At 32.5% G+C, this 26,336-nt stretch overlaps 1 protein-coding gene across 1 annotated transcript in view; it reads right to left on the bottom strand.

The window, feature by feature from the left end:
- Positions 1-26,336, bottom strand: part of LOC129217024 (paired box protein Pax-8-like) — a 182,887-nt gene that overhangs the window by 129,178 nt on the left and 27,373 nt on the right. The gene's annotated exons all lie outside the window — the stretch shown is intronic.

Genomic DNA, 26,336 nt, shown 5'->3' with positions numbered 1-26,336 from the left:
TTCTTTATTTTGGTATTAAATTTTAACTTTTTTAAATATGTTTTCACTGAAAAATCACGAAAAATCTTTTAGAGGTTTTTAATTTATATCTTCGTTAATTAATGTCAGCCAAAGATCCAACCTAGCTAAGAACACTCTCGATCAACTTGCCTTTTGAATAAAAAAAAGTTTTTAAAAATCGGTCCATCCGTTTAGGCGCTAGAATGCCACAGACAGACACACAGATACATAGATACACAGATACATCAAACTTATAAATAACCCGCTTCCTTTGTGTGTCGGGGGTTAAAATCCGAGCAGATGATATCTGCCTCCAGCTTGGTTATTCCCTATTCCAGACTGATGGGTCCATAACAATTACAAAACTGCAGTGTCTGGATGGGATAACTGAGTTGTTGCCATATTTCATGCAGTTCTGCATTAGCCCTGACTTAAGGGTGGTAACTCACTTCTTAATTGCCAGTCCCATTTTATTGTTCATTAGTTATAGCTGAACTCAACAAAATTCATTGTTCAATAAGAGTTTTTAACAGATGCTAACTTCGTTGTTTCTAAATTACTATATTGAAGTTGTACTAACTTGAGTACCCGTATCAAATTAAAACTTTTTTCTTTGTTGCGGTACCTAAGTTTCATATTTCGGTGTTTTAATACGGTCAGGAGGGCAGGGAGATAGAACAAATTCTATTGCTCATTGGATGGATTTAAAAAGAACAAGTTTATTCCAACTTATGGTGTCGGAAAGATTGATGACGACAATCTATTGTGTTAACGTAAATTAAGCAGTTAAATCTTTTCTCGTTGCTATGTACAATTACATATAGTGGAACTTTCCGAATACACTAAAACTTGAACATATGTTTGATGCATAATGCAAACACATCAGAGATAACGCAATTCTTACACAATCATAAACACAGTTGCACTATTCTTCGCCTAATAATAATTCTTAAGACTAATCAAGTTAATTTTTAAGAATTAATACTAGAATGGTTTATAACAGATGAAAAAATAATAATCATTATATGAAATCAAATAATATGCAAATATGACAAACATATTTATGAATAAAACCTTTTAAAGCATTTTGTTTGCACAAATTTCGCATACAGATTATGCGCGTAATACAAATCATTTTGAAAAATTAGATTTTCTTGGGCATAGCACAATAAAGGTTAGCATTTGAAAAACTAGAATATTTATCATTCTAATTTGACCTCCATGTATTCATGTCAATACAAATGCACTATCTTTTAATTTATGAATCGTAATTATTAATCTCATTAAATGAGAGCTTTTATTTTTTTATGAGTTTTAAGCCTAAGAGTTTTGAAAAACAATTACTTATATACGGTTTTTGCTTGAATAGTGCATAGATATTGATTCTCTTATGCAAACGTGCAGTAATAACTTACTCACATTTTTTTGAAGCACTTTAAATTTTCATGTTCAGCATAAATTTTGAACCTTTAAACTACTGTAAGAAATCTTTTACGTAACACTTCGATCAAAAACTTGAGTAAATAGAACTCTTCAAAATCATCTTTGAAAATTTTACATATGTTTCAAGGCATTAAAGCAAACGTATTTGAAGAAGCAAAAAAAAAAAAAAAAAAATCTGTTTTATATATTTTAACACTATCCATACATTACATATCATACAATAAGGATTCCTCCCCAATAGATAAAATGCCACGGGAAATCAGAGACTTTAAACCTATTTGAAGAAAGCGTAAGCCTTAGATGCTCTTAAGTTTTCGTTTGCAATCGTAAACGTCGTTTAAACTGTCGTTTCCAAGGATTTGCGGTTTCCACAAACATCGAGACGACGGTTTTCTAAGCCTCTGAATTTACTACTGGTCATTCTTAAAAATCGATTTGCCGGTACTTCGTTTTCTTTTCCTTTTTTCCGTGCGTCCCATTTGTTTTCATTTTGCTACTGAAACAATTTTTCGAAATTGTGGACAAAACACTATTGTAATACCTATATTATTACTTTATATTTATATTACAAATTGTGTTTTATAGGAGGGTTCATTCCGTTTCAAGCGTTTCTTCTTTTCTTTTTTTAAATATTTTTCTTTTTTGTGGTTTTTTTTCCTTTCATCCTTCCGCTTCCTCTCTAACTATTAGTTGTTGCTTCGAACTAATTTCATTAGATTTTTATTACTCTATTCAAGATCAAGAGATAACTAATGTGATTTTAGATCAGCATTTGTTGGAGGGGAAAAAAAGAAATTGGAATTTTGACTTAAAGGTAAAATTAGCGGTCCGTGTCAAAATGAGAAAATTGGTGATTAAAAAATCACCTACTAATCACTACTAGATTGCTACCTCAAAAAATTAAGTTCGCAGAAAGCATTACATAATAGTTTAATTTTTTTCCATAAAAATAAAAAGGCAGGTTTTATGAAATCTATATACATAAAGTGCTACTTCTGTCCGGATGACCGGGGTAAACTTCAGAAGTTTAAAAATGTTATGAAGGAAACCAGTAAATATCATGCAATTGCCCCATTAAATGATTAAATATAAAACCCAACTAGCCGTTAAATCCCGGTTATCACAAATTTGCCATTTCAACTGTGCTTGCGAGCGGACTTAGCTTTTTGGCTTTCTGTTTTAAGATTTCGTGTTGCTTGTTTATATTTAGACTGAGCGAGAGTCCCACCAAATTAATGAATGCGATTAGAATATTTTCACAGCGATTTCGTGATATATTATATGAAACTACGGATATGAATAACTGATAATCTTAAGAGAAAAATGACACTTCGATATTTATTAGTTTAGGAATATTTATTTAACATAAATGTAAAACACGTTGTAAAAAACTTCAAAAATGATTGGAATATTAGTACAGAAATCCGTCTTTTGTGGATATTTTACGTTAGGCGTAAACAACTTAGTATTATACATTTTTATTTGGGGTTCGGCTTTGTATTAGAAGTGATGCTGCAATTCTAGTACGCTCTTCTGAGGTTAAAAATTTAGTCCTGAAAAAGTACAGACAAATCAGACACCGAATCCATTAATAATTAAGACGCAAAATTCAATCTTTACCGAGGCCTAAAAACTAAATTAAAGAAAACTTTGTGATTTCTAATTTTTATCTGTTGATATCTCATATTTATTACCAAATTTAAAATGTTTGTAATTAATTTTTGCAAGATTTTTGAAATCAGCTAAGTCCGCGCGCAAGCGCAGTTGAAATGGCAAATTTGTGATAACCGGGATTTAACGTTCAGTTAAAACCCATCTTCGAATTTCGTTGCCTTATAACAACAATATTAAAAGTAATCATAATGAAATTTTTGAATCAAGGCTTCCCTGGAGCAAACATGACATTTATTGCTTTCTTAGGAATTGTATCCTCATCTTTATACATAAATGGCTACTTCTGTGTGTATGTATGTCCGGGGTAATCTTCAAAACTACTGGACCGATTTCAACCATTTTTTCTCCATAGATAGCTACATTATCAGGGAGCAAACTTCGGCTATATATAGTTTATTTCTAAAAAACTTAGTTTAAAAACGTTATGATGGAAAACAGTAAATGTCATGTAATTTCTCCATTAAATGATTAAATATAAAACCCATTGTTACGAAAATTGTTGCCTTACAACAGCAATATTAAAAGTAATCATAATGAAAATTTTGAATCAAGGCTTCTCCGGCGCAAACATGAGTTTAAAGTCATTTAAACATATGGAAACTCTACTTTTTGCACACTTAGGGAAACATAGAGCTTTTTTTTCTTTTTGTGTGTGTGTTTACTATTTAATTAAATAAAGCGCACGGTTTCTTTAGTGATCTTTGTTTTTGTTAGTTCATATTTTGGAAATTCTTCAAACTTTTATATGCTTCAATTCATGCTTTCGTTTCTAAATGAATACTCGTCCGTTCTTTATACTTATTGCTATTTGACTTTTATGGGTAAGGACGAAGCTTGATTTTTAATCACGTCAAAGCGGTGGTGTGTTTTGAGTTCTTTCAGTTAAAATAGAAACGAAAGAAAGTAGCAATTGTTTCTCACAATTATTACTGACCCAGGCAACGCCGGGTACTTTTGCTAGCAATTTATAAAATATATATTACTTACATTAATTAGTGTATTTAGGATTATTCATTTCAAAAACTTTTAATTTAAAAAAAAGCTTCAGCTTCTTGAAAAAAAAGGAGGGGGGGGGGGCTACAGATGAATTGTTACTACCTAACATTGGTGAATTAATAATTTTCCCAGCCTTGCCCTTTAATGTTAGCTTAACATAGCTATGCGTAAGTAAGCAAATAAAGATGTTCATTTCAAAATTCAATTTAATGTGAGAAGAGAAATTATTCTCTACTGTTTGTTTCGTTATTATGAAAACAAAATGCAAAAGAAAGAAACTGTATGTTTTTTTTTTTCAACTTGTTAAAAAAGCCGAAAGGAAAAACCTCACATTACTGTTGTTTGCTGCGCTTTGTAACTAAAACGTAGGAAAAGAGAAACTTAGTGCGACTATTATTTAGCTAACTTTCCCGATAAAGTAAAGGGAAACAAAAAAAAATAAAAAAAAAGAACAAATAAATATAAATAATAATTAAAGGAAACAAAACACATGAAAGGAAGCTTGATATAGCGTAGAAATATCCTTGAAAGGAAAAACATGCCAGAAAAAATTATTTCAACGAAAACTTCAAGATTAAAAAGTTGAAAAATTATGTTTGTAAAAATCTGGAAATGAAATTCTACAGGTTTGTCGGATATACATTAGTAACTATTAGAAAAAAAAATTTTTTTTTGTGGAATCATGAAATAATTTAAAAATTATAGGAATCTGGCATATTACAGAAAATGCACATCTTCCATAAAAAATACGAGGTTTTCCACTTTTAAAGAAAAGAAAGCACGCAAATACACCAATTATAAACATGTGTAAAATTTTAGAAATATTTATTCTGATGTAATTAATACTTATTCTGACGTAAATGTTAAAAATCACCATATCTTTTTTATTCAGCTTGTTAATGATAAATCTTCATCGTTATCATCAAAGGTTCTAACAATTTTTTAAGACAAAAATACCCTCCTAAAGAATTTGGAGCAAAAAATAAACGAGTCTCTTAATCGCGGAATTAATAAATCACTTTTTAATTTAACCGGAAGTACTAGAAGTTCTTATTAGGAAACGAAATTTTCGATTTATTCGAATCAAAGGAATTAAATCTTATTTATTCAGCATGTTACTTTTTTTAGTCAACAAAATTGACTGCCCCCCCCCCTTTTTTTCTTTCTTCAGTGAAAGTCATCTTACGGCAAAAAGTAAAATTACCATTGAAAAAGAATTTTTACGTTGGAAACTATTTCCAGGACGCTGACAAAAATACCAGAATTAATGAATAAAATAAATTAAAGGCACATTCACTAGTCGGCAATTACTGCGTATGCTAAATTTTTAATCAATCTATTAACTTGTTTTTATTTGTGCCTTTTTTTTTTCGTTAAGTATGAAAATTACCGAGGTTTTTTCTCACTCTTGAATCGTGATACGGCTTTTATTTTCTGCTCGTAAAAATTAAAATTTACAGTGCTAATATCTTGTGTTACTGGTTTGTTACTGCATGTTTGGTGTTGAAAAATTGATATTTTTAAATTTTAGAGAGCGTTTTTATTGTTTTTATCCAGAAGAAACATTTACCTAAATATTTTTAACTAAATTTCTTGTTAATTGAGAAAGAAAAAGTAAAAGTATATATACTGGCATTCCTATAAAAAATGAATCGCAATAATAATTTTGCTTATTTTTTCAATTAGAAAGGCTAATTGGTTTTAAAGCTGAATAATATTTTTGAGACAAACTTTTTAATTCTTTGACGACTAAAAAAATACTCTGAAATTGTTATAGTCAAATTGGTTATAGGATACTAGAGGTACTAAAGTAGATCATTTAAAATTTGTCAATTTATTTAAACATTAGCTATTTATCTACATCCTAAAAATGTTGTAGCTAAATTAAAATACTGCTAAATTAAAATGCAGTACTTGTGACTATTGCATCACACATAATGTTTTAATAATAAAGAAGAAATATGATTTTTGTGTATTGCAGAAAAACGTATGTCCACTCTTTTGGCTAATTGCAAAGTAGCCCATTAGAAGAAAAAACAGTTCAATACATTGAATTGTTTACAAACAGCAGGTTTTTTTTACATGCATTACATCTGAAATTTTACAATAGAAAATAATTTTACAAATATAATGTTACAATAGGTTTTCCAGTAAATGTTAACCTGTGTGCAATTTTAGTCTGCACAGTTACGCTCTCCACAACCTCTTATATGTTACTGTTCTCAACATTATTTCCAAACATTAATGGATTACATATACAATAAGCAAATGCCCCCCCCCCCCCTTTTTTTGAGATTTTTAAAGCCATAAATTTCTTTGTAAGCACTAACGCCAAGTTTTTTTTTTTTTTTTTGAACGGTTCAAAGTTGAAAAAGATCCATCAATGATTTAAACAGTTCTTTTTTCACTGACATGTATTACAACTTATATTTTACGAAGACAGGGACGAAAGGAAAGAGTAAGGAATCATTCTGATTGTGTGCAAATTTTATATTCTGCATTGTTAAGTTGTCCATGACCTTCTACGACCTTCTATAGGTTACTGTTATCATGATTTTTTCCCAAACATTTATAGCTTAAAACTGAGTTGTCTACAATTGGTACCGAGGCGTCAAAAACAAAACTATTCAAAAAATGCTCTTAAAACTGCTAAAAAAAACTTTTATTTATTATATCTGTTCTTCACTAAAAGCTTTTTCCAGCGAAACGTGTTCGAAGCAACTGCGCCTTTTATTTTGAAATTCATTTTTGCCTTAAACTTTTCTGTACGCGCAAATATCAAAATTTTTAAATTTTAAAATTTTGCGAAAAGTTGCTCAAAGCGAAAAAATTAAAATCTATCAAATGAAATATGAAGTGTAACATCATTTCTCGACAACTCCCCATCCACCAATTTGTTCAATGATATCTATCACCAATGAAAACTGAAATAAAAAGCCGAAGAATTATTTTTGCTTTCTTCATAAATTTCACCAAAACGGGTTGTTTTGTAAATAAGGAAAAATTATCTTTAAAATAACTGCTTGAAAATCAATCGTTAAAATAACTTCTGGCAAATTTCCGAAACATTGCCGGAGAAATAAAGTTTTTGTCATAAACGTATCGTATGGGGTTACAAGATGTGTAAAGACAGAAATAATTTCATTTTAAATAAAATATAAAAGAGCATAGAAACGAAATATAGAGCACAAAGATTTTAACAAAATTTAAAATATATTTAAGAAATACAAATACAAATATCGAGTTTTTTCAGGTAGAGAAAGTAAATTAACGCTACTCTCCCACGTTCTGTAAAATTAGAGTTTAACGGTTGGTGATTTGAAATACATTAACCATCAGAATACAAAACATACAAAGCAAATCAAGTATATTTTTAACTAAGGCAATTAAAAACACACTAACAAAAATACCATAACACACTTAAGGTCAAAAAAAAGGTTAATTGTAGCTCTAGGATCATTTTAAACGCATCAGAAGCTTTTGTGGGAACTTTAACGATGCATCTAGTTGTTTTTCTTTACTTACATTTTTTTTTTCTGGTGAAAGTTAAATTGAAGTTCAAAAAATACAGTTGTTCTACAATGTAATGTCATAGCAAATTAGCATTGGATAATGGCTAAATTATTGTTTTTAAAGCAGTAAAGATTTCTTAACATGCTTACATTTATTTGATCATATTTTTCCATTGCAAGTGCAAAAAGTACAAGCATTGTTCTGATAGAAAACTAGTGGTACGTGCATGGCTTTGCCCGTGGTAAAAAATTAAAAATTCATTTTGTTCGCCTGTATATTTACAAACAATGTAAATGATGATGAATTTCACGCCAATATGCTATGTTAATTTGCTCGACCATGTTATAGTAATTTAGCCGTCCATGTTGTGGTAATTCACTCGGTATTGCTGCACAGGAATTAAATCCACCAATGGTGGCTTAAAATAGGAATAAAAAAAAGAACAAGATCGAATTTTTGAAAAATCGCTTCGAGGTGCACACCCCTTTGCTGCCAACTAATTTTGTGGCGAATTTCATGAAAATCGGCAGAACAGTCTAGGCGCGCACAAACATCCAGACATAGATCCTGACTTTCATCTTTATTATTAGTAAAGGTTCTACTACAAATAGTAAAAATACAGTATATACAAACTATTCATATAAGTCATTGTACGTTTTAAGGAGTAAAACTTTAATTTGTCTTTTTATCTTTGAAATCACTGTAATCAGCCACGCGTGACACATGTTAAAAAAAAAAAAAAAAAAAAAAAACTGCTCGTTTAAGAGTTTTACTCAATCATTTATTGCTGTAAGAAGTAACTTTTTCCTTAACTTAAAAAAAAAAGTTTTTTTTTAGTTCTTTTTAAACATTTTTTTTTTCAATGATGATACAAAACAATTGTAACTTTTGTCTCTGTTATTCTAACTGCACACAACCTCTTTTTTTTTCCCCCATGTTTGACGCACATGTAATCAATACTTTTCATGATAGTATTTTTTTGTAATTGCTTTTTTTAATTGTATTTATTGTAATCACATCTATTATGAAATTTTTTTTTTTTGTAATCAGCAAATTTAATGGATTATTTTTGACAATTGCGACATTTTAAAGAAACCCTTGTATAACTGAATAAAGTAACAGCAATGTTATAACTAAAAAACATGAAAAATCGAATTTCGAGCACTTGTTTTGGGGGTAACGAAGAATCACTTCGTTAACGAACGAAATGGAGATTTAGGATGTTTGTCATGTTTGTTCTGAGTGAAGTTAAAATGTAATTTGCATATCCATGCGTAAGAATTGTATTTATTTGTTATTCAAACATTCATTAACCAGATAAAGATACTCATTACATTTACAGTCTTAATATTTACAGTAGTTTTAGAAGGCATTTTTTAAAAAGTATATAAGAACAGTGTTTTTAAAACTGAACTTTCTTAATCGCCACTTTTAGGAAACAGACATTTTTCTGAATGAATCGTTTAAAAAATATATATCTACTACAAAAAAATTCCTCCATGTCTCGATGCATATCAAGAGAAAGTATGGGAAGCGAAAAAAAAGTGTGAGGAGTCAAACAAAAAAGAGAAGAAGAAAGAAAAATGAAAGTCACCCTGCTTGTGAAAGCCTATCATTCTCCATTCCTTTACTGCTGGTATCGGAGAACTTACAAGAAAATGAAACACACACACACACAACACACCAAAGGAAAGCCGATTCATTCAAGAACTATTATTAAAGGGTGTTTTTTTTAGAGGTATAGAACTTTAAGTCGGGAACACTGTTTGATCTGTGGGCCATTTTGATTCTTTTCACTTGTTTTGTGTTTAGTTTGGTTTGCCATTTCATCATGAATAGACAACAGGACGGTGCAACAAGCCACACTGCGCGTGTCACAATTGATTTATTGAAAGAAACTTTCGGTGAACAAAAAATTTTGCTTAATGGACTGGTGAATTGGCCTACGAGATCATGCGATTTAACTACGCTGGACTATTTTTTTGTGGGTCTGTGTGAAGTCTCAGGTCTACTACAATAAGCCACAGACGATTGACGCCTTGGACAAGAACATTTGCCACATATCACTCACATACGGCCCCCAATGCTGCAAAAAGTGATAGAAAATTGGGCTTCCCAATTAGACGTTCTCCAAGCCAGCCGAAGTAGCCATATACCAGAAATCACATTTAAATAAAAATGCCAAAGCATCATCTTTTGAATAAAGTCAAATTCATGGCGATTTATATCATTTAACGGTATTTTATTTGAACCTAAAGTTCCTTACCTCTAAAAAAAAAAACACTGTTTAGAACGCACACGCACAATTACAGAGCTCTGAGGAAAATCCTGAGGTAGTATGGAATATCGATAATCACAATTCACAAAACTTGCCCGTAATAATACCATTCCTTTAGTTTCATGGATATCAATAGAAAATGCGTGAAATACAAAACCCAGTCATATAAAAAGCAAATAGAAATAAGAAAATGTTGATGATATTTCTTCTTTTAAGCAGCATATCAGACTACAGACCCCCCAAAAATAGAAGGCAACTCGTATGAATTAAAAGACAATCGGAATTCAGTATTAAACGGATATCCACACCACGATACATTGCATCAATCTTCTACGAGTGGTGAGATAAAGTAGGAGCATCAAAATTTTTGTCAAATCGAAAAACCACGAAAGAAAACTGTGTCAAAAAGAATAAAATTTTAAACGAGCTTGTCCTTCGCAGGATCACACAAAACAACTCACATGAATTAGAAGACGAAATCCGAAGTCATTATGAATCGGACATTCACCATTATGCATTGCATCAATCTTCCACGAGTGTTGATACAAAGTAGGAGTGTCAAAATTTTTGCCAGATCGAAAAGTCACGAAAGACAACCGTGCTCAAAACGAATAAAATTCGAAGCAAGCGTGCCTTTTGCAGAATCACACAAAACAAAAGCAACTCGCATGAATTAGAAGACGAAATCAAATGTCATTGTCAAACGGACGTCCATCGCTACACATTGCATCAATGATCAATCTTCAACGATTGTTCATACGAAATAGGAATGCCGAAAGTTTGGTCAGACCGAAAAACCACAAAAGGCAATTGCATCAATACGAATAAAATTCAAAGTAAGCTTGTCCTTTACAGAATCACACAAAACAAAAGCGATTCACATGAATTAGAAGACGAAATCGAAAGTCTTTATGAAACGGATATCCACCACGATACATTGCATCAATCTTCAACATGTGTTGATATAAAGTAGGAGTGCCAAAATTTTTGTCAGATCGAAAAACCACTAAAGGCAACGGTGTCAAAACGAATTAAATTCGAAGCAGGCTTGTCCTTTACAGAATCACACAAAACAAAAGCAACTCACATGAATTAGAAGACGAAATCGAAAGTCAATATCAAACGAATATCCACCACGATACATTGCATCAATCTTCCACGAGTGTTGATACAAAGTAGGAATGCCGAAATTTTTGCCAGAGCGAAAAACCGCGAAAGGCAACCGTGTCAAAACGAATAAAATTCGAAAAATCGAAGCAAGTCTTCCTTTTCCCTGGAGCACTATCATTGCGACGATCAGAGAGCAGCGTAGACACAATGGAAGACTGTTCACACATAATGCACTTGAATACGTGCGCGTATCAATTTCAGCGCAGTCAAGATCACACTCGTTCACCTTTTAAAAGCATGCTTTTTCTCTATTTCCCCAACCCCTCTCTCACACATCAGCAGACGAACTCGCTCGCAGCCTTCCACAATGGTTACCACGCGTTACGGCGAAAGAGAAAGAGAGAGAGAGTGAAAACTCAAACATCCGTAAAGTCATTTGTGATAAAAAAGAAGAGGAAATTTTTGAAAAGCAGAGAGAGAGGGTGGTACACGGCGTTCCACGGGAGGGGCTGCTCCGGCCGGCGGAGAATTTTCTGGCGGGAAAAGGGAGCTCCAGCGCCGGTGGTGGAGTGGCGATGGCGCGCTGGCTTGATCGAGTTTGCTTTAAGTGTGTGTTTGGGAGTAGCAGATGGATACGCTTGGAGGAATAACTGTTTGTGGGTTCTCGGGTAGTTGAGTCTGAGCGATTCTTTCTGTCTTAAAGATCGAGTTAAGAGTAAGATGATATTTTTGTGCCAGCAAACAAGACTACTTTCACAACAGCAGCATCATTATTTCATCCATGTTTCTAACAAACCCATTGAACGTAATTTTTTCGGTAATTGATGTGTTTTATATTTAAAAGGTAAAAATATAAAAATACTGCCTGCGGTTTCTCGGATAGTTGAGTCTGAACGATTCTTTCTGTCTTAAAGATCGAGTTAAGAGTAAGATGATATTCTTGTGCGAGCAAACAAGACTACTTTCGCAATTATGTCCTAGCAGCAACATCATTATTTCATCCATGTTTCTAAGAAACCCATTGAAACGTAATTTCTTCGGTAATTAATGTGTTTTTATATTTAAAAGGTAAAAATATGAAAATACTATCTGTGGCTTCTCGGATAGTTGAGTCTAAACGATTTTTTCTGTCTATAAACTCGAGCTAAGAGAAAGATGATGTATTTGTAAGAACGGGAAATAAAATGCTGCTTGCGCAATCATGTCCGAGCAGCATTGTTTGATCCATGTTTCTTACAAACCCATTGAAATGTACTTATTTCGGTCATTAATGTGTTTTTATATTTAAAAGGTAAAAATATAAGAATACTGTCTGTGGTTTTTCGGATAGTTGAGTCTGAGCAATTTTTTTATGTCGATAAAATCGAGCTAAGAGTAAAATAATGTACAGTAAACTCCCTCTAATGCGGACACTAACGGGACATTTTTTTTTTGTCCCCAATAGAGAGGTGTCCGCAGGACAGGGGTTTAATAATGTTATTTGCATTGGAACTGGGGAATTAAAAATTGTCCGCATAAGAGGGTTGTCTTCCTTTGAGGGGTGTCCGTTAGGAGGGGTTTCACTGTATCTGTAAGAACGGAAAATAAAATGCAGCTTACACATTTGATGTTCTAGCAGCAGCATCATTGTTTGATCCATGTTTCTTAAAAACCCATTGAAGATTTTTTTTTTTAATGATTGTTGAGTTTTTTTGAAAGTTAAAATATAAAATTACTGTCTGCTTTCTCGGGAACAGCTTAAGTTATTCTTTCTGTCCTTAGATCGAGTTAAAATCAAGATGATGTTTTTCTGCGAACCTAACTCGAATGTTATCCCACTTATACAATCTTCTCATAGCAACAGGCTCATTGCAAGATCCACACTTCTTAAAAACACTATGGGTTTTTTTTTGGGGGGGGGGGGGGATTAAAGCTTTTTTATATAAAATGTTTTTTTTTTTTTTCGACTTCTAATATAGAGAAACTTTAATATGATATGATCACTAACTCACGATTGAAAAGAGTTTATTAGAAACTATCGTTAGTTCAGCTAAAATGTCGAAGATGATGCTTTTTGGATGCTGACTTTCTGGATTGTTCGAGTTTGTTTTAAGTGTTTGCTTGGGAGTAGCAGATGGATACGCTTGGAGGAATGACTGTTAGTGGGTTCTCGGGCAGTCGAGTCTGAGCGAATTTTTCTGTCTTTAAGGTCGAGTTAGGAGTAAGATGATATTTTTGCGCTAACAAACACAAAATTTTTAACGCTTACACATTCTTCTTCTAGAAGCAGCTTCATTGTTGGTTCCCAGAACGATGATTTTTTTCTCTTTTTCATTTATTTACTTTGTAATTAATGTGCTTTTATTTAAGAGATAAATTTTTTGTCAACCTCAACTAATGGGAGAAGTTTAATAGAATATGATCAACACTTGACGATTGAAAAGAGTACATTAAAACTATAGACAGATCTTAATTTCCATAGGGGACTGAACTCCTTTGGCCAAAACCAGTCTATCTTATACGCGTAAAAATAAGTTGTGGTAACTATAGGGCTCTTACACTTTTTTGGATAGAAATTAAACCCTGACTATGGTTTTAATACCTGTAACATGTCAAAGATGATACCTTTTAAATACTGGAAAGCCTGCTTGATCTTCTCTTTATTGTGTGAAATAAATTAAAAGTCGAGTTTCCTGTGATTCCGAAACATGTTCATGCACTTCTCACCGCAAACTTGAGCCATCTTTTGTTCAGTATTTTTTCTATTTTCGGTTTCAATATTGCTTTTTAATCTATTGTTAATAAATTACAGTTAAATGCGTTTGACATTTATTTCATATCTCACAAGAGATCCTTCTAATCATAACGACATGGCAGCGGACGTACACATCTTATTTTTCTTTTACATGGAATGTCATTTTTCTTGGATTTGTTCTTGAGAAACTTTTTCGCTAAATTGCATAATTAATCTTATAGCTTTTTTTTAACTTAGTTTTTTTTTCTATAGAGATGTATATTCCGCAATAGATTTAATATTCGTTCGGGTGGGCCTTTATCTGTCACAAGGAGGCTTCACTTTGCTTTTCAGTATGAACGATTGGGTGTGTCGTGTATAAAAAAAATCTCTATTTTATTCCCTTCCCATGCTTTATTGATCCGTGGAGAGAAAGCGGTGAATGAAGTAACTGAAGTATATTTATATCAATACTTGAAAATTATATAAAACATGCTTAATGTGTTTGTTGACTGTGCACACCATTTTCATAATTGCCTGTCGTACCATCTGTCACACCGTTTTAATTATTTTTTTCTTTCCTTACGGTTATTAATTATTTACTGTTTACTAATTACTACAAAAGTGAATCTATAAACAACAAGACTTTTGTATTGGCAAACTATTTCATAAAATATGGAACCAATACCGACTATCACCATAGCACCATAACAACTCTGTCGGCTCAAGGTCAAATAGGTCTGAACCCTAATTGTAGTTTCAGAAAAGAATAATCGAGCATTTTGAGTAAATAAATCGGTTGCAAGGACGCCCATGTAGAGGGACAAGGGGGGCTCGAGCCACCCCTTGGAAATTAGAACTTCCTTGCTTTTAGTACTTTTTTCTTTGCAAAAATATAAAAATATTTCCTCTCCAACCATTAATGAATAAATGATTGAAATTGTCAAATTTTAATGACTCTAATCTGTCCTGAAATCTGCCTCCATGGGGAAAACATCCTGCTAAATTATGGTTAAAAGTTCTGAGCCCCCCCCCCCCTTACAATTTTGCATTTGGGCGCCCTTGATCGGTTATAAATAATACGTTGACTCAGGGTGCTTGGTTCTTCTATTTGATAATCAAAGGCGAAGAAGATTTTCAGCCGCGTATTTGTTGATCAAGTAGGCGAAAAACCAATCCAGTATAACTATAAATGTCAAACGGATCTATCCTTGAGTTAAAAAAAAGGAGAGAAGAATCAGTTTTGTTTGTTACTTGGCACATCTTACTTAAATTGAAGAACTAAATATTGAATGAAAAAATAGCTGTCATACTAATTTACCAATAAATGTTTTAATTTTTCGTTAAATATCGTTTTTGAGGTAAAGCTCACGACCTTTCTCGAGAATCTTTGATATCAAGGCATATTGCAAATGTTAATACGGTAGTTTGCGCATGTAATGACTCCCAGGGCCCGATCAAGCCAAACTGGTGCCCAGGTCCTAGGTAGAATTTGGTGCCCCTCCCCCTGAGAAAATCCGCACAATTTTAAAGTCAATGTTTCATACTAGAAACTACATTTTAAAGGAACATTACTACATTTTAAAAAAGGAAACCTGGGATTTGAATACCAAACACTTGATAATCACCAAACTAATCAGAGTTAAAAATGCCTCTTAAGGCAAAAAAGAGTTAAAAAACAATTTAAAACTATAAAAAAAAAAAGAAAAAAATCTTACTAATTCTAACAGCAAGCTTTAAAAAGGCTTCTTTCTGGCTTTAACAGAGGCAAATGTGTCGATCAAATAATCGAAATCTATGTTTGATGTCACAGAATTTTCAATGGTCAATAAGGAAAACACCTGTAAATTATCCTGAGAAATGCAGCTTCTCAAATGATTTTTGATTCTTTTCAAAATTGAAAAGGAACCTTCACTGGAACAGCTGCTGATAGGCAAGGTAAGAAGAAGCTACAGCACAATTTTTTTTTAACTTTATGAGTTTTTGAGTTGATTTTTAAAAAATTTTGAGCCCCTTCTTCCTTAAAGTTGAGAAAAAGTAAAATAAGCTTTTTTTTTTTTAAAGGAAGCAAGTAAGTGAATTTAGACAAGGTCATTTTGGTGCCCCTAAATTTGTGGTGCCCAGGTCCGCGGACCCGCCGGACCGTGCGTTAATCAGGCCCTGATGACTCCCTGCCTCCCTTCTCGGAAGGTAAATTCTGACTGCGCTAGTGGTGCTAAAGATAACATCCGGAGAAATTGAAAAAGGTCATCTATGACAATAAATTACATACAATGTCAACGAACGATGTAAAACCTGACATTTTGTGCATTTGTCTGATATACTGTTTAAAATTACAAAAGAAAAAAAATCAAGACAACATTTAAAAAAAAAAAAAAAAAAAACATGAGATCATAAATGACTTTTTCTTCGCATTGTTCTAAGAATATGCATTTTAATATAGCTCGATAATGTGCTATCATGTATAATAAAAGACTTTTTCTTCATATTGTTCTTTAAATACACAATCAAATATGGCTCGTTAATGTGTCATCAAATGTCACAAATGACTTTTTCTTAAAGTTGTTCATAATATATGCGATTAAAAATGAATTTGCCATCTTATGTCACAAATGACTTTTTCGAAAGTTGTTCATAAAATATGAAATCAAAAATTTCTCGTTAATATACCATATGATGTCACAAATGACTTTTGTTTCATATATTTCGTAAAATATGCAGTTAGAAATGGTTCTTTGAAATGCCTTCTGATGTCACAAATGGCTTTTTTTTTTAATTTTTCATAAAATATGAAAATAAAAATGGCTTGTTAATATGCCATCTTGTGTCATAAATGTTTTTTTTTTCTTAAAATTAATCATAAAATATGCAATTAAAAATGGGCGTTAATGTGCTATTTTATAGCATACGTGACATTTTCTTCATATTGATCTCAAAACATGCAATTTAACACGACACATGCTCGGGCCCGCGAATATAACTTTCTTCTGAGAGATAACTTTTTCAAACAAAATATCACATATTAAGCAAGGCACTTAAAATCCCCAATTATTAACCGCATACAACTTGCACATGTATGTTTTGAAACATAATATCTTCAACCAGTTCCGTAACCAATTATGCCATTTCCGAAACAACCGGGTGCAGATATCATCACCGCATCTGAATTCAATTAAACAGCCATTCTTCATGTATGCAAATGAGGCGGACGCATGCGCATTCCGAGTATCACCATGTTCCAAGGAAATGATGACAACATCCGCAATCAGCGCGGGTCTGAAAGGTCCTGAATGAAGCAAAACGTCACGCGAAAGAGTGGTGAAGTGATTCGCCTGTGTGCTTTTTCCTATATTTTTGTTGTCGGTGTGGTATGGACGAAAGTGATTACCGTCACGCGAACACGCGAAATGGGATGAGTTATTGAATTGTCCGTGCTACTGATTTTGTAACATAGTAGCGCGATATTGGCACTGGTGAGTTCTCAATGTCATGAGCAAAGTATGACTGGCTGTGAATTTTTCAAGTCATGTTTTACGAGTATACTGCCACGGACAGGTGAAAGGCAGTAACTGCAAAATTTTCATTTTTCAATTTTTTGCATTTTTGTCATCTCTTGTACGTTATTATTGCACAAGCTTGCTTGTTTAGTTTCCACTGAAAAAAAAAAAAAAAAAAACGATTCTTCAAATAACTCGAAACCTTATCTCTGCAGATACTGCCATTTACCTGCTTACGGCAGTATAGTTTGGGTTCTTTCAGAATTAACAACTTAAATTTGAGAGAAGTCGAGCCAATCTTGGAGACTTGTTCTCTTTGTAAGAAAAAAAAAATGCATTTAAATTACCCAAACATGCTTGCAGAATAGCGAAGTGTGCAGAGTTATAATCCCGTTTTTAACTGTCCTCTACAATGAACATTTCATAGATTTTTTTAGAGCTCTGTACAGCATTTTGAGCAATTTTTACCTAAGTTTTTAATGATTTCATAGTAATTTCAAGAAGTATCAATTGAACTGCTTGTGAAAAATCTGTTGCCAGCTTTTTCTTTGCTAAGGTCACTGAAGGTGGCTAAGGACAGCTACAATATAGAATATACAGTCGACTCCTGCTACAACGCGATCCGACTTACGCGAAATGGCTATAACGCGATTTTTCCCCGGTAAAGAATTTTATTCCTAGCGTGAATTCTTCACCCGCAACTTGAAAATATTCTAAAGAGAATCGCATTTTTTTCGTGAATGGACCTTCATCCCCTTGGCATCGTTGAGGGCGGAAGTTCCCACACCGTACTAGTCTAAACATCGCTTATACAAATAACTACTCCTCATTTTCCATTTATTTTTTTCATTCTATATGGGAAAGTTGATGAAATATAATGACACCTAAGAGTGCTGTTTCATTTAAAGTTTGTGAAGATGGAAGGAAAAAGAGAAAGTTTCAACAACTATAGTGTATTTGTTTTCTTACTACATAATGTATGTGTATCGTATCAGTTTTTTATGTTAAATAAAACGTGTTTTTTTTTAAATACAATAAATAAAAATTCAATTTTTTGTTTCAGAAACAGTAATTTATAGTTAAGAAATGGTTTTTAACAGTTTGAGGTGGTGTTTACAAGTGTCTTTAATCGTATGGGTATGTTTAAAAAGTTTTTACACATACCCTTTTCCACAACGCGAAATTTCAACTTACGCAAAGGGTCTTGGAACGCATCCCTCGCGTAAGTCGGGACTCGACTGTATATCGTCTATTATTTTAGGGCATATTGCATCTGAATTATTTCCATTTTCTTTTGCATTAGTACAACTGCCTCTTTCTTTTGTTAGATTTTTTTTTTTTTTAAAGACAACAACTGCTTTAGCACTAATTTTATACTGAGCACACCTTTACAGCTTTTTTTCCCTCCCATGACAATTCATTTTGAAGTAGTTTTGTTAAGTTTTAATTTTGTTTCATTTAATTTTAATTTCACTTTGTTTGGATTAATCCAAAATAATTGATCTTGGAACATCAACGTTACTTCTTTCGGAAATATTTTTTTTAAAAAAAGTTATTTTTAGCATATTTCGTTTCTATTTTATTTTTCCTTTTTTTCCCTAGGATTTTGCATACAAGTGATGTAAACTACATTTAATGCTCGATTTGCGTAATTTTCTGCGCATTTTGTTATCAATTTTAGTTCGAATAAAAGTTATCGATGGTCTGCTCTCTAGGCCGTCTTATAGGTGCAAATGGGGTAAGACTTTTGGGGTAGAAATTTATTATATACACCTATATTTGCATTTCTAACAATTAGTTGCCTGGTTTTGAAACAATAAACAATGCTGTTGCTGAGCATTAAACATGATGTAAAAAAGAGCTATTTATGTAAAAACAAAAAAGTAAGGCAAAAGTAAGAGTAACATGCATTTTTATTGAAACCGCAAAAAAAAAAAAAGTCTTAAAAGTAATAATGAAAATACAGAAAACAAGCAATATAATGAAAAAATAGTTTGTGCGATTTATTTTTTGATACAAATGGACTATACGCAAGAAAAAAAACCTTAAATATAAACCTACTCTTACATTTCACGCATTTTTTGCTAGTGCGGTTGATAAGCATTAAACATGATGAAAAAAATGGCTATTTAAGTTTAAAAAATAATAAGTTGAAAGTAGAAAGCATTTTTAATGAACTGCATTCCAGTTTAAATTTTCGAACAATAATAAAATTACAGAAAGTAATAATAATAGTAACAGTATTAAATAAATACTAAGCAATGTTATTTTTAAAAAATACTCTCGGCGATTCTCTTTTTTTTTTTTTTACAAGAGAAAACGCACTTATTTTCCAAAAACCTCATAACAGAAAATAATAGGAATCCTTAAGTTCCTTCAATATGCCTTAATGCAAGACTGAAACCCCAATCAAGACACCAAAAACAAAAGCAGACAGACATAGATGAATGCAGATTTGGCGGTATCGTTACGACTTGTTTGCTGGGCGCGTGCCACGAGTCAAGTTAAATAGCAATCAAGACGTTCTATAGATATTATATACAAAGCGTTCACGCATGATGTTTTCATGCGATCAATGCACGGGAAAAATAAAAGCCATGAAATGAGCCCAATTTTCTTCGTCTACTGGAAAAGAAAAATATGTCTAAACAAGAAAGGGGTCGGTTACATATTTACTTCAAACTGACAATCGGTCCAGTGCCTGGATCAAAATGAGCGATGATATACCTAGTTGGTTTTGCGATGGCTTTGCAAGAATAAATTTTTATACACTTGCTTGATTGTCTTTTGAACAGTTAGTTTTGACTAACATAGTGGTGACCAACCTTTTTCTACCCGAGGGCATACCTCATATTAAAATGATTTTAGGGCACAAGAATACACATACAATTTCAAAATATTTTGTTTTTCGAAATAACAAGGGACAATATAGAAACGGAAGGACATTGAAAAACCAATCATTGCTGTCATCACTACTATGCTTCTTTATGAAATGTATCTCTTTTTCAGAAACTACTTTCTGAATATTTGGATCCAAATTTGTAACATTGTCAGTAATCGTGCTTTTTGATTTGTAACATTAAACATCACAACGGGACTCACACGGATCAGCTTCACGAGCCGGATGTGGCTCGTAGTCCGTAGTTTAAGGACTACTAAACTAACAAGAACTACTTCTTACTGTTTGACACACGCGCATGGAAGGGTAAACGCAATGTCTTCTTTGTACCGATTGCTGTACGTTAAAAGAATTGGTACATGTTGCCAGATGTAAAAATTTATATCAAATATGAATGATTGTTGAGTTTAGTCGAAATGATCTAGGACAATGATATTTGCAATGATTTTTCATGAATAGTTCTTCAAATCATTAATCCGACTGCGCTTCAAATGTGAAGGCTTTGCATTTTCGAGTGTAATAATTTCGCTTGCTCTTACTTTTGAAAATATCGACATTTTTTATTGCTTTAAAAATAGTACACACTCTGCCTAAGATGCGACCAGTTTTTATGTTTTTTTTTACAGCTAAAATAAAACACCCTATATGCAGAGTTCTAAAAATGAATTTTAATTTTTAGGGGCTTTAAAACATTTCATCTCAACCAAATTTGTTTCAATTTAAGAAACAAAAAACAAGAAACGGAAAGAAAATTGTGTGTAAATCTACTTTAACGATTCGATTTTAATTCCTGATTCATTTCAAGAACAGATCAGCAAACTAATTTAGCTATCCAGAAATTATTCAGCTGTTCATACAGACATTTCTGTTATCTTTAGATAACTGAGGTTATTGTTATTAGGCTGTAAGTAAGCTTCCATTTTCTCTAATGTTATCCTCTTTTGCGAAGAAAACATGATTTTTCTATTTAGTAGAAGAGGTTACCTAATAAAAGATATTCAAACATAGCACACCAATTTATTAAAGAAAAACAGCAATATGGACTTGAAGGTCAAATTTACGGATTAACGTATTTGCAATAGGCATCTGTTATTAAGCTGGAAGGTTTACACACGAGAATAAGATTGCTATAGGGAAAAAAAACAATGTCTTTTAATGATACGTTTCTTGGACAGTCAGTCACAAAGATCAACGGTAATAGTATATATATATATATTTTTTATAAAAAAGTTTTGAAGTGAAAATGAAAAAGTTTTGGTTTTATTTAAACCTAATGTATTTTTAAATGATTAACAAGCTGCAATAGAAGTGGTAGTGGCATGAAATATGTTTATCAAATATTTGACTATAGTCAAAAGTACTTTATTTTCAGGACATCAAATATGCATGTAAATTTAGAGTCAGGGCCCGATTTTAACTTCGGGGAGCCCTAGGCAAGGAAACATTGAGGGCCCATGACATTTTGTGTTGTAATACTGCAAATGAATTCACCAAAATATAATTCTTAAGATATAACAGAGATAAAATTCTTAAAAATATATTACTAGAAAAAGGAAAGAGTATAACTGCCAATATGAGGGGGGGGTAATGGACTTCATCGTAAACTAGCAACATGAGATGCTGCTGATATGTTCATTTTTGGAAACAGACTCATAACTTGTAATTCATACACTGTAAAATAGTAACTAACACAGCATAAATAATATTAAACTCTGTCTTTTCGTGGCAGAATTTGGTCTACTGCCCCCCCCCCTCTTAGCGTGGGAGCCCTGGTCAAGTTCCCCATTTACCCCTGTTGAAATTAAGGTCTGCTTAGAATCATCCTAATAGCAATGCAATCACAAAAAATGCTCAAGAACTAATGCAGTAAAGGCTAATTGCAGCGAATAACATCCTAACGAAATATTCGTGTCTTTGAAATAAATTTTCAGTTTGGTTTTAATTGACGTTACATTGGCTGAATTAAATAACAATGAAATTCCCGTTACAACGAATAAAATTTGCGGTCCCTTGAAGTTTGCTGTCATGGGATTTAACTGTATGTATATAACGCACGCCAGATGTCTGTTCACACATGAAATGCGGTGCTATAAACAAAAAGAACTTATAACTAGCGAAAAGATACAACTTCCGGCTTTTATAAAACGGTGGTATTTGATAAGCATGATACCCTCTGGACCTTAAAACTGAAATAAGAATTAGATGAAAAGAAATGAACAGCCTGCAGTGGAAGGTGGAAGGGAAAAAAGGTAAATAGGTAGAAGAGAAGACTACCAAGTGACTACAATATGCTCATATCTGGAAACAAATTTATAACAAACAGTAGAATAGTGAACTAACACGCCATTGAAACTGCTTTTAATGGCACAATTTGCTCTCCCCCCACCCAACCTCCTCCTCCCAACGTGGGGCCATGGACTTTTGCCTCATTTGTCCTTGCTGAAATCAGAACCTGCTTAGAATGATCCTAATAATAAACAAAGCAACCACAAAAAATGGTCAGTAACTAAAATCTACATCTCATGACATTAGCCAGAAGTCTATTATCACACGGAAAGCAGTACTACAATACTACAAACAATAAGAACTTAAAACTTGCGAAAAGATGCAATTTCCCGTTTTTGTAAAACGGTGTTCTTAGATAAGCATGATAACCTCCTGACCTTCCAACTGAGCTAAGAATTAGATAAAAAGAAAGAAGACATACAGTGGAAGAAGGTGGAAGAAAAAAAAAGAAAGAAGTAAGAGAGAAGACTACCAATTGATCTTGGAACCACAGTAGCGTGACGCTAGCGTTGTCGTCTCCAACCACGGATAATTGCCACGTTTATGTCCCGCTGCGTCGCCCCCTCTTTACTTTCTTCTTCTCTTCGGCTACCTTGGTTTGCCAGGAAGACAGACGAAGTTGGAAATTGGGAGAAAGGGAAAAAACGTTTTCTGGTGCGTGAAATTTGCATCACGGCATGTAAATTGTTTGGGTGTTTCTGCCTAAATTTTCACGTACATATGTTTTTGAATTTAATAAGAGTCATTTTAAAATAATTTTAAACAGTTCAAAATCACTCAATCTGCAGTTAAAAAAAAGTATTTTGCGTTAGCTATTATATGCTTTGCTGAAAATAATCGTGAAGCTGGAGAAAAGTTTTTTGATGAGACAGTTTGCATTAACTGAAAAATCGTTGATTTTTTTTTTAATTTAAAATGATTAATTTAAATGGATTGCGCAACAAATGAGTACACACTTATTACTGATATTTTTCATAAATTCATATATACTAGTCCAAAAAAATAGATGGAGACAGATTTTATTTAGATATAATGTTGCTACAAAATATTAATAAGTGAAAACGTATGAGTTAATTTCACCAGAAATACAGAAGAATCGAGATTTTACGTATTCCGTCGGACGAGTGATAAATAACGCACCAGACGGGAAAACGTAAAATCGAAAGCGGAGTTAAAAATTTAAGCATGTTTTTTTTAAACTTGACACCTGACCAGTGGTCTAATTCTAGATACCGGTGATTTTTTACTTATTTTTGTTACAGATACAATTTTACGCTCTGCGGTTTTCTAGAATGTAACGTATAAAATGGGAGATAAAAAACCGGGGTTCCACTGCATAACTTAGATATTTACGTCAATATTTGCTAGAAAATTTAAAGAAACCTTCTTCTCATCTTCATTGTCAAATGTGGGTCTGTAGCAAATCGTAAGAATGCGAAAAAGAAAATGAAAAAATAAAAAATAATCCGATTTGCACATGTGCCCATTTTTAGCCCACTTTCCCGGTAAAAGTCGAAGAAAGAAGTCAAAAGCATGAAAGAAAAATTAATGCATCTTAAAAATATCGCTAAACTTTTTTTTTTTTTGATACAATGCATTTATTTTATTATTTTTATTTTATTTTTTACTTATTTATTTATTTATTGAAAGCGATTGAAGATTTTTTTAAATGGTAAAAAATATTTTTGCGGCTTTGTTTAAAAGATGTTGCTACTTTTTTTTGCTCGTTTATTTTTTTTTTACTTATCTATTTCTTTAGATGAACGAGGCATATTTTGTTTCTAGAAATCAGCTTAAAATTTTAAAAAGGTATATTTGACGTAACTTACAGTCTCAGCTAATTTGGAAAATATTGATTAGATACTAGAAAGTCGATTTTCGTATGCAGGGCTCGTTTTGTTCTGGACGGAACTTCTTGCTTTTTCTTCAAATAAAATTATCAAACTTTTCCAAGACGAACGTTATTTTTAAATTTTTCTCTTCTCCGAATTCATCTCAAAAGTAGAATTAATCGTAATGCACAAAATATAATGTACAGAATTTTATCGCCGTTTTCTTGGAAAGGAATGCCTAAAATTTAAAGCATTTTTAAAACTGTTGGTGAAAAATATATTCTTATTATACAATTCATTGATCTTTTTATTACCAAAAGAACCCAAACACCATCTTACACTAATTGCACTAGTTTTAGTTACAGCATTGAAAAAAAGGATCTAAATTCAATGATTGATGATACGAAGACGGAGCAACGCAGCAGACACTAATACATACATTTATGGAATCAAAGTAGACTCTAAAAACTCCGATCACATGACCTTCCATTACGAACCATTCATCAGTTGCCACAGATTTCTCTTTCCCTTGGAAATTTTAGAAGGGAAAAAAACAGACAAGAGTTCAAAAAAGAGGAGATACAAACAGTAGAAAATGACCCTGGATGAAAGATATTCGACGATGAAATATTTATTAGTTATACGAAAAAGAACGCGTGGGATACGGTGGATATATCTGGGAAGATATATATTGGTCGAAGTTGGTTTGTTTGCTGCTTTCATGAAATCTAAATTTTGTCATAATCAATCTGGATTTGAGAGTTTTTCTTGATGTTTGTTTTGATATCGTCTTGGCTTCTGACCAGAATTTGTCCGAAATTGCTACTGTAATGGACTTCAAGATTTTGTTGTTCAATTGAATGGTTTTTCGTTTTTGTCGCATTCAGAATGAAAAAATATGGAAAGGGTTCAAAATTCGCATGCGGAAATACCCAGCATTAAACGCACTGTTACTTCTAAAACAATTAATATTAAACGTAATGTTTTATTAACAGTGGAAAGTTTTAAAAAGTAAAACAGGAATTCGTGATTAATGATCTGTTATGACGAGAATTTATTCTGAGGAGAAAAATATAATGCAATTGTTGTTCCAAAAAGAACTCTTTGGAACTAAACTCGCTTTATACAAACAAAATACGTACAAAGACGACAATTTTACATGCTAATTTCATCAGAAAGAGCTTTTTCTTAAAAGAAATTTTTTTCTTGCAAATCGAAAAACAAAGATACATCCAAAAAGTGAAAGTACATTTTGTTGAATACTTGCTGTGGAACTGATCCGAAAGTGAATGCTTTTAGAAAGTAAAAGCACTAGTGGCAGCATACTCTATAAATGCTATGGATGACGGTACTGAATACCGTCTTAAGTACATACCATTAAAGTAAGCTTAAAAATTTCTACTTTTGATTTTTCGAATTGAAATCCTTTTTTATCACCTGTTCTTTTCTTTGCATGCGGAATTGTCTGAAGACTTTTAAGGAGTAATAATTGTTTTATTTTATAACACATTATTAAAAGTAATAATTAATTTAGCGTCAAAATGTTGATGCAAACATAAGAACCGTAAAAGCGTACAACTTTAGACCAGTGTTGCAACTTTAGACCATTGAAGGAATCTGGTAGTATGTGCCATGTAGTGGTCGTTGGAGCAAAGCTAAAGTCTTTAAAAAATTCAGTAGGTTCGCAAGTGTTGTCCAGCGAAGTTCATGTTGTTCACTCCAAGCTCCAGGGTCAAGGTAAGTTTATTACTTTATTACTTAGTTATCTAAGAGGATTTAGCCTTATCGGCAATTCATGATGTTGCTTTGTTTACTAGTCGTTTCAAAATAAACAATATACGGGAATTCGAGTTGCAACTTTAGACCAACCATTTTTACTATCGTTTGTCAATATTTCGTGAACAATTTTGTTTTGTCTTGAGCAGTTTTTTAGTTTTCGGGTTTTCTTTGGTTTTAGACATGAATCCAGGGAAAAGAAAGAAGATAGGCGGCCGTCCTTACCTCAACTATTCGCCTAAACTGATGGAAAAGGTGATCCAAGAAATCAGGAGCAACCAAATTTCAACAAGGAATTCAAAAAAGAGTAAATTTGGTG

This window comes from Uloborus diversus, chromosome 2, assembly GCF_026930045.1.
Source record: "Uloborus diversus isolate 005 chromosome 2, Udiv.v.3.1, whole genome shotgun sequence".
NCBI classification, from domain to species: Eukaryota; Metazoa; Arthropoda; class Arachnida; order Araneae; family Uloboridae; genus Uloborus; species Uloborus diversus.
Note: the sequence above shows the minus strand (reverse complement) of the source record. Positions and strands in the feature narration are given on the sequence as shown.